The sequence below is a fragment of the Phyllobates terribilis genome, unplaced genomic scaffold (assembly GCF_046119375.1).
Source record: "Phyllobates terribilis strain yellow unplaced genomic scaffold, ASM4611937v1 Scaffold_4__5_contigs__length_816908805, whole genome shotgun sequence".
Lineage (NCBI taxonomy): Eukaryota > Metazoa > Chordata > Amphibia > Anura > Dendrobatidae > Phyllobates > Phyllobates terribilis.
Window position 1 is genome coordinate 680,537,728 of NW_027362764.1, and position 12,937 is coordinate 680,550,664.

The following is a 12,937-nucleotide window of genomic DNA, read 5'->3' on the forward strand; positions in this document are numbered from 1 at the left end:
AAAAATATTAAATTATGCAACTTTGCATGTAATACCCTTCTTAATTATACCATAGTACCTTATTATTATTTCTTCTTTATTAAAATGTGTGGAAAATAAGTATTGATCAAAAGTGATTATGTAATCAGGATCAAAAACACATTTTCCCCCTTAATACCAAAAATATTATTTTATAAAATTTATGTATATATCAGAACCAAATTAAAAATAATTATTCTTCTAGAAATATTGTGCATAAATTTCATATCGATGAGTAGCATAGATTTGACTAAAGAGAGGTGTGTACCTATTTAGGTAACCATTAAAAATAATATTATAGTTATTCAAGAATATTATCATGTGGAAAATTATTCTAAATATAAATTTGCTTTGTAAACCATTTTGATGTGTGGTTGCCCTTATCCACTATTAGTTAAATCAAGAAATAATAATTATTAAAGAAATATAGAAATATACATATGTAGATAATACCTAATTATGTATTATAATTTCCTCAGAATTAAATATATTTTTGTACCTTCACATAAAGAAACATTTTTTTTTTCAAACATACAAACATACGAGGCCTCTGTCACATCAATCACACTTAGCAGCTGCTGATTTACTCATCTGTCACCTTCACTCTGACATTCACAGATCTGTTCAACTCAAACATTCCACATATGAAGTTTTAGATATATATATATATATATATATATATATATTTTACCCAAAATTGTTGTATCCCAATTTATTAATGCGCATTGCCATATCAATTGAATATCTTTATATTTCTTTGAATATTCCCCAAGTACATATTATATAATATGAGAGTAAGTCACTGGAATTTCAGACACTTGAAAAAACTCTTGTCTTAGATTCTTTTTTCACTGGCTGCCCGGTCTTAAGTTACATCAGTTGAAAATAGAATGAATGGGATCCTATACTATTAGCTCAAAGTTCAAAGGCCGCAGCTGTCACACGTCATGCTGTAAAGCTACTTTAATTTGCACGAACACTTCATGCACAGAAAATATTAGCAACACAAAAGAATTAATAAGTATTACATATATATTATAGTTCAACTAGATATATTGTTATTATTTTAAAATGTTATACACATAAAATCATGCAATTTTTTCACTTCCTGTGTGAATAAAGAAATAAATCAATTTTAGAGTTCTTTGATCAAATCCTGCTTTGGAATGAAAACTCTAAGGAAATATAAGAAAATAAAATTAAATATCAAATTCATACAGAAACAGAATTATTTAAATATCTTATACATATATTGGTTGGTTCTAATGTAATTCAAAATATTGCTACTTAAATTTATATATATGAAGTTCTAATTTATTAATTGATATATATATATATTTTATAAACGTATATATAAATACAATTATACGCAATCTCTACTTAGACAAGTGTATATATATATATATATATATATATATGAACTATTAGAAACTATGTAACTATAATTTTACTGTATGAGATTATAAATAAATATTGAGACATTGTATTACATTTTGATACAACATTATAATTACAGTTTTTCCTTAGCCACTCCCTAAACCAAATCTTCTGTCTCTCTCAAATATCTCCAGGAACGCCCTATTTAGGAAAGACATTATTCTATCCTTCAAAACCTCAGAGAACTGCCTGTTCTTCTGTCCACATTACATTACGTCACAGTGAGTTGGTCGTCTCACCTGTCTCTGTCCATCAGTTTCAGCCATTTTCCTTTTTAGAGAATCACAGTTCTGACTGAGAATTAACTCATTCTGTGGAGAGATGGATCTTTGCACTGGCTGATATGGCTTATAACATATATGAAATCTTCTGCGTATTTGATAGAGTTCACTATGGGGATGACTCAGTCTAGGAGAGTTTGATATTGGCTTTTGGTAAGATTTTACCTTTCCTGGTTTTATAAATTTAGCTTGATTTATTTTCTTTTCACGATTCTCATGTTTTCTAACAAAATCCAGCATCTGCGCACATTCAAATAATGAATTTTTTTGTGATGCCATAACTTGGGAAACTGAATTTAGGAATTTGAATTTTTGTACAAAAGTTGTTATCATATGTTGTACTTTTCCATTTTTGATGAGAGCTTTGTACAACCGTTCAAATATGGACATGCATGTATATGTACATTCCTTCCTACCAATCCTTAGTTTCTGCAGATCTTCTATGTTGGGAAAATCCTTTGTGACACAATAAGTCAAATATCTTAATCTGTCCGAATCATTTTCCCATCCATTAGGAGAGTCATTTTCACAGGGCATTAAATGTAAACGTCTGGACAATGTCACAGGAATCCATATTTTAAATAATTGATTCCTCTCCTCATTGGATAAATCAAACTTATCAGAGAAGCTCTCAAATGTCTCTGAATTTCTACAGGCATGGATTTTGACATCATATTTTGGCATGATTTTGTATAATTTCAGCAAATTTTTCCTCATTTTAATTTGGAGTTGAGCCTGGGTAATTCCAGAATTCTCTGATATTTTTAGTGGCTCTTGTACGTCCGTTCCTCCTACGTCACTCACGTCTCCTCCCACACCACCTAGTATGTCGGTTTCTCGTATGTCAGTCATGTCTCCTCCCATGTCAGGTTTCTGTATGTCCGTCTCTTGGTCAGACCCAAGGTCACCTTCAGTTACAGACACGTGTCTTACTTCTTGTTCATTTTCCACATTACAGTCAGAATCAGTATCACCGTCTGACACTTCTACACTATTTTCCTGCTTAGAAATCTCTAACACAAGACTATGAAAAAAATCTACCAAATGTAGAATATTTCTCAATTTCTGTTTGTCTCTATTTACCAATTTAGAAGTTAACTGTAAATTCTGCAATTCACATTCTTTGTATAAACTGAGCCACAAAACTTCTATGTCATCTCCTACATTACCTTTGAAATTAATATTACTTTGTTTAGCAAAAGAAGAAATTATATCCATATTTTGCCTACCTTAAGATTCCTTGGCTTCTCTTTATCAGCACGTCCTGTCTTCAGTTCATCTGATTCTTTTCCTGTGTGATTCTGTTCCTTGTTAGTACCTCTGCTTCCTGTCTTTCCTCAGTCTGTAGGTCCTTTCTGCTTCTCGTGACAAACTATTGAATTTACTGACACGTGAACAACAGCTGTTCAGCTCGTCAGGACTCCCCACTTGTTCACGGAAGAAATTCACTTACTTAATTTAAAAAACAAAAAAACAGGACTGGCTGGCTCACCATTGTAAAATAATACTCTTCCTGTATTATTTTTTTCTACTGAGGACTTCTCAAAGTATCAATATCACGATATTCTTATAAAAAAATGTATCTATTTATTCTTGGATTGTCCATTAAAAAGAATCAGATTGCAGCAGGTACATACAATAATTAGTTATAAAGTAATTGTCCATTTGTCCATAATTAGCTTAATTGTTGAGATTCACCCATCTTTCCTTGGATCCTGGCTGGTAAATCATGTCTTTGTCCAGCATGTGTACAGGCCTACATGTCATCTGCTTCTCAGCATGAAGATTCTGTGTCTTGTGGGGTGGGCAGAGCAAGAGAGCCCCCCCTTTCTGTACCATGGGCTTTTATAGCCAGTCGTATGGACACCTGTTCTACATATGGTAGTGAACCAAAAATACACACACAAATAGCGCATGTCAACTAGACACGATGGCTGAGGCATAGAACTCAGAAAAATGATTATCGATTAACATTCCAAATGAATTTCCATAATTAACCATTTAACAGAGACCGCCTGGGAATGCCAGGTGCTGTAGGCTTTTGCTTTTTCCTTCCTTCCACCAGCAGGGGGCACTCTCTTCTATGCCTTTTTTCCATTCCCTTTCACAAGTGCACACATTCATTCTCTTTTCTTTTTTTCATTTGCTTTCTCTCTTGCGCTATTTCATCTCTGCAAAATACCAGCATCCTTCTGATCACTGTGGGCCTCCAGCATTGTTGCTTCTTTACTTTTAATACTAGGCTCCATTTCACCAGGACCAGCGTCTCCCGGGTGGCTGGAGGCAACCACCGGTAACCCCAAGCAGAAGGCCTTTGCAGGCAACACGACCCTCCCCCCTGAAGAGCAGCTCAAAGTCTCTGGCAACCATCTCACCTCCTTCCTTCATTCACCCCTGGACGTCTCACTCAGCCCCCAAGTTACGGTCCAGCTTGCTCTTTCTGTCACATTACCGCGATGAAGGGTTTAGCCTGCAGGAGACCCTGCGCCGAGCCATTTTTGAAGACACCTGATGCGGCGGGTGAATCACTGCTAAATAAACCACACCTGTAGGGACGGCACAGCCTTTGCATGGACCCTTCGGAGCCCACCCCGTCACGGCCAGATTGGTCGCCACCAAGCGATCCTGACAAAGGCAGTCCGGGTGATGGATCAAGCAGCGTCTACTGGCCATACCACCTTGGATACGCCTGATCTCGTCTGATCTCGGAAGCAAAGCATGGCTGGGCTCGGACAGTTCTTGGATGGGATACCTCCTGGGAACACCGGGTGCTGTAGACCTTTTTGATGACGTTTTGCCCTACTGCCCAGCTCGGCTAGCATGGAACGGCGCCTTACCGGACACCGACCTTAAGTAACTTAGATGATGGAAGCCCCAAGGCCTCTGAGCCAGTTGGCAGCTAAGTACGCTACCCCGCCGCCTTCACGCAGGCCTGACACCGAGCTCCTTGCCACGGCTAGGAGTGCTTATTGACTCCGCAGCTCGCCGTGTGGAAATGATGGCGTTAAAAGCACCCGGGGCCGTGAAGGGGCCAGGCTTTCAGCAGGTTCCCAGGGAAGGTTTTGGATGCTGGCCGCCTAGGGAGGGCCAGCAGAAGAAACATGTTTCTCTGCAAAGAAGCTTGTGTAACCAAGCCAGACGGCTGACAAAGAGCTAACCTCAGTGCAAGGAAGGCAAGGAAGGAATTGGGGAGGGAGGGGGGGTGATTCCTGCTAGGGCCCTGAAATCATAAAACAGGCAGGAGAGTCTGACGCATGGTGACGGAGAGGTTGTAGGGGCAGATAGGGTGTGTTGTCGCGTGCGAGCACGTGTGCATGCTGGCTTGTGTGTGAGAGTGCGCTTCCTAGGTGTGGCGCGCTGCAGACAGTCAAAGGGATTGTTCCCTTTCATTAAAAGTTAATCCCCGGCTGCAGGCTATTAGAAAGCAACTAACCGCGCTCTGCTCACCCTACCCGGGTCTACCGGTGAGTCTCGCCTCTGCTCCCGGCCTGTGGTATTGGCCGTGAAGCTGACGTTCCGTCGACAGCGCTGCAGCCGATCAGTGAGCTCAGCGGCTCTGAGTGGGACCTTGTGTCTACAAGACCTTTTAAGGAAGCCAGCAAAAAAATTGAAGAGAAGGGAAAGCACAAAAGGACCTGGTCTTGCTGAGCACTGGGAAGGGAAGCCGGCAGCCAGACGTCACAGTAGAAAAGCAGCAAGTGAGAGGCTTGTCTCTGCTTACGGCCAAACCACCCTGAACATGCCTGATCTCCTCTGATCTCGGAAGATAAGCAGGGTTGGGCCTGGTTAGTACTTGGATGGGAGACCGCTTGGGAATACCAGGTGCTGTAAGCTTTTGCTTTTTCTTTCCTTCCACCAGCAGGGGGCACTCTCTTCTATGCCTTTTTTCCATTCCGTTTCACAAGTGCACACATTCATTCTCTTTTCTTTTTTTCATTTGATTTCGCTCTTGCGCTATTTCATCTCTGCAAAATACCAGCATCCTTCTGATCACCGTGGGCCTCCAGCATTGTTGCTTCTTTACTTTTAATACTAGGACCAGCGTCTCCCGCGTGGCTGGAGGCAACCACCGGTAACCCCAAGCAGAAGACCTTTGCAGGCAACACGACCCTCACCCCTGAAGAGCAGCTCAAAGTCACTGGCAACCATCTCACCCTCTTCCTTCATTCACCCCTGGACGTCTCGCTCCGCCCCCAAGTTACGGGTCCAGCTTGCTCTTTCTGTCACATTACCGCGATGAAGGGTTTAGCCTGCAGGAGACCCTGCGCCGAGACATTTTTGAAGACACCTGATGCGGCGGGTGAATCACTGCTAAACAAACCACACCTGTAGTGACGGCACAGCCTTTGCATGGACCCTTCGGAGCCCGCCCCGTCACGGCCAGATTGCTCGCCACCAAGCGATCCTGAGAAAGGCTGGCCGGGCGATGGATCGAGCAGCGTCTACTGGCCATACCACCTTGGATACGCCTGATCTCGGCGGGGCTCGGACAGTACTTGGATGGGATACCTCCTGGGAACACCGGGTGCTGTAGACCATTTTGATGACGTTTTGCCCTACTGCCCAGCTCGGCAAGCATGGAACGGCGCCTTGCCGGACACCGACCTTAAGTAACTTAGATGATGGAAGCCCCAAGGCCTCTGAGACAGTTGGCAGCTAAGTACGCTACCCCGCCGCTCTTCACGCAGGCCTGACACCGAGCTCCTTGCCACGGCTAGGAGTGCTTATTGACTCCGCAGCTCGCCGTGTGGAAATGATGGCGTTAAAAGCACCCGGGGCCGTAAAGGGGCCAGGCTTTCAGCAGGTGCCCAGGGAAGGTTTTGGATGCCGGCCGTCTAGCGAGGGCCAGCAGAAGTAACATGTTTCTCTGCAAAGAAGCTTGTGTAACCAAGCCAGACGGCTGACAAAGAGCTAACCTCAGTGCAAGGAAGGCAAGGAAGGAATTGGGGAAGGGGGGGTGATTCCTGCTAGGGCCCTGAAATCATAAAAAAGGCAGGAGAGTCTGACGCATGGTGACGGAGAGGTTGTAGGGGCAGATAGGGGGTGTTGTCACGTGCGAGCATATGTGCATGCTGGCTTGTGTGTGAGAGTGTGCTTCCTAGGTGTGGCGCTCTGCAGACAGTCAAAGGGATTGTTCCCTTTCATTAAAAGTTAATCCCCGGCTGCAGGCGATTAGAAAGCAACTAACCGCGCTCTACTCACCCTACCCGGGTCTACCGGTGAGTATCGCCTCTTCTTCCGGCCTGTGGCATTGGCCGTGAAGCTGACGTTCCGTTGACAGCGCTGCAGCCGATCAGTGAGCTCAGCGGCTCTGAGTGGGGCGTTGTGTCTACAAGACCTTTTAAGGAAGCCAGCAAAAAAATTGAAGAGAAGGGAAAGCACAAAAGGACCTGGTCTTGCTGAGCACTGGAAAGGGCATCCGGCAGCCAGACTTCAAAGTAGAAAAGAAGCAAGTGAGAGGCTTGTCTCTGCCTACGGCCACACCACCCTGAACACACCTGATCTCGGAAGCCAAGCAGCGTTGGGCCTGGTTAGTACTTGGATGGGAGACCGCCTGGGAATTCCAGGTGCAGTAGGCTTTTGCTCTTTCCTTCTTTCCACCAGCAGGGGGCACTCTCTTCTACGCCTTTTTTCCATTCCCTTTCACAAGTGCACACATTCATTCTCTTTTCTTTTTTTCATTTGCTTTCTCTCTTGCGCTATTTCATTTCTGCAAAATACCAGCATCCTTCTGATCACCGTGGGCCTCCAGCATTGTTGCTTCTTTACTTTTAATACTAGGCTCCTTTTCACCAGGGCCAGCGCCTCCCGCGTGGCTGGAGGCAACCACCGGTAACCCCAAGCAGAAGACCTTTGCAGGCAATACGACCCTCCCCCCTGAAGAGCAGCTCAAAGTCACTGGCAACCATCTCACCCTCTTCCTTCATTCACCCCTGGACGTCTCGCTCCGCCCCCAAGTTACGGGTCCAGCTTGCTCTTTCTGTCACATTACCGCGATGAAGGGATTAGCCTGCAGGAGACCCTGCGCCGAGATATTTTTGAAGACACCTGATGCGGCGGGTGAATCACTGCTAAACAAACCACACCTGTAGGGACGGCACAGCCTTTGCATGGACCCTTCGGAGCCCGCCCCGTCACGGCCAGATTGCTCGCCACCAAGCGATCCTGAGAAAGGCTGGCCGGGCGATAGATTGAGCAGTGTCTACTGGCCATACCACCTTGGATATGCTCGATCTCGTCTGATCTCGGAAGCAAAGCAGGGCTGGGCTCGGACAGTACTTGGATGGGAGACTTCCTGGGAACACTGGGTGCTGTAGACAATTTTGATGACGTTTTGCCCTACTGCCCAGCTCAGCTAGCATGGAAATGCTCCTTGCCGGACACCAACCTTAAGTATCTTAGACGATGGAAGCCCCAAGGCCTCTGAGCCAGTTGGCAGCTAAGTACGCTACCACGCAGGCCTGACACCGAGCTCCTTGCCACGGTTAGGAGTGCTTATTGACTCCCCAGCTCGCTGTATGGAAATGATGGCGTTAAAAGCACCCAGGGCCGTGAAGGGGCCAGGCTTTCAGCAGGTGCCCGATAAGGTTTTGGATGCCGGCCGCCTAGCGAGGGCCAGCACAAGTAACATGTTTCTCTGCAAAGAAGCTTGTGTAACCAAGCCAGACGGCTGACAAAGAGCTAACCTCAGTGCAAGGAAGGTGCAGAAGGAATTGGGGAGGGGGGGGGTGATTCCTGCTAGGGCTCTGAAATCATAAAACAGGCAGGAGAGTCTGACGCATGGTGACGGAAAGGTTGTAGGGGCAGATAGGGGGTGTTGTCACGTGCGAGCACGTGTGCATGCTGGCTTGTGTGTGAGAGTGCGCTTCCTAGGTGTGGCGCGCTGCAGACAGTCAAAGGGATTGTTCCCTTTCATTAAAAGTTAATCCCCGGCTGCAGGCTATTAGAAAGCAGCTAACCGCGCTCTACTCACCCTACCCGGGTCTACCGGTGAGTCTCGCCTCTGCTCCCGGCCTGTGGCATTGGCCGTGAAGCCGACGTTCCGTCGACAGCGCTGCAGCCGATCAGTGAGCTCAGCGGCTCTGAGTGGGGCGTTGTGTCTACAAGACCTTTTAAGGAAGCCAGCAAAAAAATTGAAGAGAATGGAAAGCACAAAAGGACCTGGTCTTGCTGAGCACTGGAAAGGGCAGCCGGCAGCCAGACTTCAAAGTAGAAAAGCAGCAAGTGAGAGGCTTGTCTCTGCCTACGGCCACACCACCCTGAACACGCCCGATCTTGTCTGATATCAGAAGCTAAGCAGGGTTGGGCCTGCTTAGTACTTGGATGGGAGACCACCTGGGAATACAAGGTGCTGTAGGCTTTTGCTTTTTCTTTCCTTCCACCAGCAGGGGGCACTCTCTTCTATGCCTTTTTTCCATTCCCTTTCACAAGTTCACACATTCATTCTCTTTTCTTTTTTTCATTTGCTTTCTCTCTTGCGCTATTTCATCTCCGCAAAATACCAGCATCCTTCTAATCACCGTGGGCCTCCAGCATTGTTGCTTCTTTACTTTTAATACTAGGCTCCTTTTCACCAGGACCAGCGTCTCCCGCGTGGCTGGAGGCAACCACCGGTAACCCCAAGCAGAAGACCTTTGCAGGCAACACGACCCTCCCCCCTGAAGAGCAGCTCAAAGTCACTGGCAACCATCTCACCCTCTTCCTTCATTCACCCCTGGACGTCTCGCTCCGCCCCCAAGTTACGGGTCCAGCTTGCTTTTTCTGTCGCATTACCGCGATGAAGGGTTTAGCCTGTAGGAGACACAGCGCCAAGACATTTTTGAAGACACCTGATGCGGCGGGTGAATCACTGCTAAAAAAACACACCTGTAGGGATGGCACAGCCTTTGCATGGACCCTTCGGAGCCCGCCCCGTCACGGCCAGATTGCTCGCTTTTATTCACACGCCCGGACTGACTGGCGTGTGCGGGAGTAGTGGTTCCACTGGACCATGAACCGGAGAGTGCCTGGAGGGGCGTGACTAAGTATCTGGCCGATCCGACCAAGGTGGCACGACGGCATACGACGCCAGTGCACCAAGGAGAAACCGGGCAGAGGGACCTGGTGCTACTCCAGGTCAAACTCCGGACACGGGGGTTGACCCACACAGGGATTCCTGGAACAGGCAGGTTAGGCTGGCACAGACTGGTGGATATAAGCGAACACGGCAGGTATGCAGACGGGTGGATACAGGCGAGTATGCAGGCGGGGAGGTACTGGCCGAAAGGACGGGCTGGAGCACAGAGAGGACAAGACCCAGTACAGACTGGGTCACAGAAACAGAACCGCAGATGCGGTAGCCAAACACAGCAGAGAGGGAATGCCCGAAGTGGTGGGCAAGAGCAGAGCAGGACGGGAATGCCGGAGCAGCGAGTGCAAGCAGAGCAGGACAGGACTGCCGGAGCAGCGAGCAGATGCAGAGCAGGACGGGACTGCCGGAGCAGCGAGCAGAAGCAGAGCAGGACAGGACTGCCGGAGCAGCGAGCAGATGCAGAGCAGAAACCGCAGGAGTGGCAAGTAGAGATGAGCGTTGTTCTACTCGAACTGTTCGCCAATCTCAAATTCGAGCTGTTTTGGGCGGTGTTCGAGCCGGTCGGCGAACACGAACAATTTGAGAAAAATTCGGCTGTTCGAGGTTATGTTCGATAACTGTTCGTGCACCAAAATCATAACTGGATTTTTTCTCAGTAATGATGAAAATTAATGTTAATACGCAGTTTGAGTGTACAGCGGGGCGGGGGGAGGGGCAGGGGATGGATCTCTGCAGGAACAATGAAGATCTCCATTTTTTTTTCTCTTTCCCGCATTTGCAGTGGGGAGGTGCAATCTGTCAGCCTATCAGCAGCGCACACACGGAGCGAAGTGCTTTTTTTCACACAAGCAAGGGCATGTGTGATTGGCAGTGTATGTCACATGTCCTTGCCCTATAAGACCAAGCCATTTTCCCCGTCGCCACCATTTTCTCACTGCTGCAGCTGCGTGTTAGACGGCACCGCTGTTGCTGTGTGCGCTATACCTTGTTAATTTCAAGCCAATTTTCGCACAAATATACAGATAGCTTGGGAGTAGGGAATAGTTGTGATTGCAGTCCTTTTAAAGACTAGGTTACAGCATTTCCTACGACTTTTATCAAGCAGGTCTGTGCTCTTAAATAGATAGATTGTGGTGGTAAAGACTAATTGTAATTGGAGTCCTTTTCAGGACTAGGTTACATCAGTTCCTATCAGTTTTTGCCAGGCAGGTCTGTGCCAGTGCTGTGCAAGTTTTTTTCACAGCATTTGGCTGAATCTAGCAAAGCTAATCCTTTTTGGCCTATTGCAGAGTGTGTTAGTCAGTGGAGTAGCCTATCTGTGTTGCAAGATATACCACCTGTGTATAGAATACCAATTTTTTTACTGCACCTAGTGAAGTAAAATCTTTTGGGCATAGCATCATTCTATTAGTCCATCTATACTGACCTCCATCAGGTTGCAAACTGAATATAATTTTTTTCTGCATCTAGCTCTGAAAAAATATTTGGGCTTCTAGCAGTGTGTGGGACTTGGTCTATTAGTCCATCTATACTGACCTCCATCAGGTTGCAAATTAAAAATAATTTTTTTCTTCATTTAGCTCTGAAAAAATATTTGGGCTTCTAGCAGTGTGTGGGACTTGTTCTATTAGTCCTTCTATACTGACCTCCAGCAGGTTGCAAATTGAATATAATTTTTTTCTGCATCTAGCTCTGAAAAAATATTTGGGCTTCTAGCGGTGTGTGGGACTTGGTCTATTAGTCCATCTATACTGACCTCCATCAGGTTGCAAATTAAAAATAATTTTTTTCTGCATCTAGCTCTGAAAAAATATTTGGGCTTCTAGCAGTGTGTGGGACTTGGTCTATTAGTCCATCTATACTGACCTCCATCAGGTTGCAAATTAAAAATAATTTTTTTCTTCATTTATCTCTGAAAAAATATTTGGGCTTCTAGCAGCATGTAGAACTTGTTCTATTAGTCCATCTATACTGACCTCCATCAGGTTGCAAATTAAAAATAATTTTTTTCTGCATCTAGCTCTGAAAAAATATTTGGGCTTCTAGCAGTGTGTGGGACTTGGTCTATTAGTCCATCTATACTGACCTCCATCAGGTTGCAAATTGAATAAAAATATTTTCTGCATCTAGCTCTGAAAAAATATTTGGGCTTCTAGCGGTGTGTGGGACTTGGTCTATTAGTCCATCTATACTGACCTCCATCAGGTTGCAAATTAAAAATAATTTTTTTCTGCATCTAACCCAGCCAATAGTTTTGGCCTAATACCACAGTTTGGCCACTCAGCTCTGCTCGGTTACCATCCATTGTTTTTTGTGCAAACAACTCCAGAGTTGTGAATTAGTTAACCACCAAAATGAGTGGAAAAAGGCCTGCTGCTGGTGGAAAGGGGAATAGGCGTGTTGGGAAGGGGAAAAAAGGTTGTGTCCGTGGGGTAGGTGCAGAAGAAAGACCATCTTCCAGCCAAACTAAATTGTCTACTTATTTTAGCGGACAATGTGATAAGATCCCTTTCTTACGGCCACGCCAATCGCTACAAATTCCAGATGAGGCACAAAAACAGCAGGTGCTTCAACGGATATCAAGTGCTCCTTTAAGTGGGCTCTCCTCCACATCAACTTCAACATCACAAATACTCCAGTCCTCAAAGGTGTCACCCAAATCGCACTTGCTTCCTCACAGCTCCCAAATCTCCAGCTGCCCGTCTGAGTATGAGGTAGAACAGATGGTTGAGTCTGCAGAGCTGTTTACTCATACTATAGCCTGGGAATCAGAGGTCGACTCCAGCGCTTCTGTGAATCCAGACGAGGAAATGAACTGCACTGATGCCCAGAATCTTTATGAGTCGGATCCAGGACCAGACGCAGAAGGTTCTGACCATAATGTAGACCCTCATTCCCAAACTGTAACTCCTGTTGGTGGAGACAATGAGGAAGACGATGATAAGACTCAAATACCTGATTGGAGCGACAACTTTAGTTTTTTGTCAGGGCAGGAACAGGTTGGCTCTGAGGACGACGGGTGTGATAACGCACAGGGTGATGATGATGAGGTCGGAGATCCCACTTACTGTCAACCCACAGTCAGCCAAGAGATGAGGTCAGCAGAGGAGGTGGAGGAAGATGCTAGTGA

The 12,937-nt window shown here is 45.8% G+C and overlaps 1 non-coding gene and 4 pseudogenes across 1 annotated transcript; all 5 read left to right on the forward strand.

The window, feature by feature from the left end:
• Positions 1-4,396: 4,396 nt before the first annotated feature.
• Positions 4,397-4,516, forward strand: LOC141268339 (5S ribosomal RNA; annotated as a pseudogene).
• A 935-nt stretch (positions 4,517-5,451) lies between these two features.
• LOC141266172 (5S ribosomal RNA) lies at positions 5,452-5,570 on the forward strand. The gene has a single exon (XR_012320226.1). It is a non-coding gene; the product is annotated as a 5S ribosomal RNA (ribosomal RNA).
• A 1,636-nt stretch (positions 5,571-7,206) lies between these two features.
• LOC141269008 (5S ribosomal RNA) lies at positions 7,207-7,315 on the forward strand (annotated as a pseudogene).
• Positions 7,316-7,936: 621 nt separating this feature from the next.
• Positions 7,937-8,056, forward strand: LOC141268578 (5S ribosomal RNA; annotated as a pseudogene).
• A 921-nt stretch (positions 8,057-8,977) lies between these two features.
• Positions 8,978-9,096, forward strand: LOC141267741 (5S ribosomal RNA; annotated as a pseudogene).
• Positions 9,097-12,937: the final 3,841 nt, after the last annotated feature.